Source organism: Orycteropus afer, unplaced genomic scaffold, assembly GCF_000298275.1.
Source record: "Orycteropus afer afer isolate SDZICR_OR568_19922 unplaced genomic scaffold, OryAfe1.0 scaffold00454, whole genome shotgun sequence".
NCBI lineage: Eukaryota > Metazoa > Chordata > Mammalia > Tubulidentata > Orycteropodidae > Orycteropus > Orycteropus afer.
Window position 1 is genome coordinate 1,737,677 of NW_006922041.1, and position 2,797 is coordinate 1,740,473.

The following is a 2,797-nucleotide window of genomic DNA, read 5'->3' on the forward strand; positions in this document are numbered from 1 at the left end:
TGAATAATACAGAAAAATGACCCCACAGGGACACCCAGAGTAAAATCGTTGCTGTTGATCTTTCTTTAAGACAAAAACAAACTACAGAGTCTGGTAAGTTTCTGTAGTTGCAAGAAGCAGTTTTGCACCTCGCGGGTTGTAGGTTTGTAGCGCACGCGTGTGTGTGTGTGTGTGTGTGTGCTCTTAAATATGCAAGACCAGATTAAGAATTTTGGAGAGAGCAGGTGTAGGGTGCGAGCAGTACGTGGATGCCTGGGAGTCCAATTGTGGTCTCAGCAGGCTGACTGGGGAGAGGAGTTTGAACTTTATTTCCTAGGAGAATAGCTTACCCTGCCTGGGGCAAGACGGGAGACCCAGGAAGAGGGAGGGCTGCGGGCGGAGGGCGGGGGAAGAAGGAGTCAGTGAAAGAGGGAGGACAAAACCAATGGGAGGAGTGCTGAGCTACTCCGAGGATTTGGGGCGGGAGGAGGGGCCGAGGAGAAGAAAGAAAAGGGGGAAAAAGGAAGGAAGGAAAATAAAAGAATAGAAGGATGTCTGGTCTTTTCTAGTAGACAAGGAGTAAGCTTTTCTTTGCTACTCACGAACGGCGTCTTTCTCCTCTCCTCCTCACCCTTTGCCACCTATCCCCAGAGGGGAAAATCTCAGGGTTCGGGTTTCTCGCCTGTGCAGTGCCTGACCAGCTAGTCCCGGTTATTTAGAGAAGGGGAGTGGGGGGTTGTGGAAAGGAGCAGAAGGCAATGCTGTCTCTCCAGGTTTTGATCTGGTTCTATATCGGGAAAATTTAGTGGAGAGAATGGGGTTTGGATGAGGGGAAGATAGGACAAGGGGGCGTGAGGGTTGAGAGTGATAAGAGCCCCAGCGCGAGTGCCGGGGGCGAGAGGGCGTGGGCAGCAGCGACAAAGGTGCTGGATGGGCTGGTGGCCGGATGGGACTGGCTCTGCTTGTAGCCCCCACACACACACCCTCAACCGCTCGAGCGCCACCCGCTCGCGCGCGCACACACACGTGCAGGCACTGTCCCCACTCGCGCGCCCGCTCAGCTCCTCCTTACCCCTCGGGCTCGCGCTCGCCTCCCACTCCCGCCGCGGCGCCGCGCTGGAGCCCCCGGCGACTCAGTGCTGAGAAAAGGCTGCTGGTTCAAGGGCTGTGACTCTGGAGGGAAAAAGCCGAAGCGGTCCCTGGAAGGCAGGCAAAATGAGGAAGCGAACCTCGTTCTGCCTTTGCTCCGCGCCACCTCATTGACTCCCTCCGCTTCCCCAGCCTGGCTGGATTCACGTACCCCGAGGCATTTTCTCTCCCATCCTAGTCTTGGCCCTGCTAACCGTGGCCGCTGGGATCCCGAGGAGGTAGCGAGATTGTGAGAGGGGAGGAGGGAGATACTCAGTTCACAGAAAAAGGAAATAAAAAAAAAATCTCCGCTCCAGGGGAAGGGCTTGTCGCCGGCACTGAGAGGTGTCGAAAGGCAGGGGACACACCAGGGCAGTCTCTAGGAGTCCAACAGGGGTCCAAGTACTCCCTAGCTCCTCTTGTAGGGATAAGGTGTAGGGCAGAGCTCCACCCCCCCTAGCTTTGGTAAGTATCTGGAAAACCACAGTTCAAAGCAACAGTCTGGAGCCAGATGCTTGGCTTCTAACTACCACTAATAATCCCTGTTACCAAAACTAAGTGCCTACTATGTGCCAGAAGTGGTACATTAATTTTTACACAAATCTTAATTTTTAGCTATCACTTCGGTTATTCCATTACTTGGATTAAAAAAAAAAAAAAAAAACTGGCGCGCTGAAGCTAAGGAACTTGTCCAAGGTCATCCAGGTGGCAAGAGATGAAACTAGGATTGGACAACAAAGCCAGCGACCCTAACCATTGGACTAAACAGCCTGGACTCCCCCTTCCTCGACCTTCCCCTATGCCAGCTAGCTCCTCGCTGTGTCCGAGTCCAGAGAATGGCCACCCTGAGCAGAATGAGGGACGAGCGGGCATGCAGACCGCACCAGGCTTGCCCAGGCCAATGTCTGCGGAGAGGAGGGGCCGCCAGCCAGCAAGGTCGACAGCAGGCGGCGGGCGATGCTCCGCAGGCTCGCTGACTCTGCCCCACCGCAGCACCAGGACTCCTTAGGGTCCTGGTCCGGACTGAACCATTGACCCACTTACCTTCTGACAACCTCCTCTACCCACGCCTTGGTCAGAGGGTCATACTGGGGCAACTCGGAAGAATGATTCCAATGCAAGTGTGGAGGCAGAAGGGTTATGAGGGGAGAATTCGACAGCTTTCCTGGATGGAAAACAGACAGGAAGCTAGCTCGAGCTATTTACATTCACTAACAAAGGAATCTTATGGGTTAGAGACAGGTAAAGCACAGTGCTATAAACACTGGGCTAAGAACACAGTGCAGATCTCCAGTGTGGCGTTCTACCAGGCTCCAGAGCTCATAAGAATACATCCAAACACACACACACACACACACACACACACACACACACACACACTGGGAGTTACCTGGGTTGAGAATTTCAGAAACCAGAATCTAGACCGATTGCCGATTTTGTTTTTCCTCTTCGCTCTTAAGCAGAATGGGAATCTTTTACAAAACTAGCTGAAATGAAAGGAATCCTGCTGGCACAGTGGTTAAGCGCTCGCCTGGTAAAGGAAAGGCCCTTTGGAAACCATCAGCTTCTTTGAGGAAGAAAAATCTGGCAGTCTGTTTTCCTAAACATTATAGCCTTGGAAACCCTATTGGGTAGTTCTACTCTGGCTAAGGCACTTGACTGCTAACCAGAAGGCTGGCGGTTCAAACCC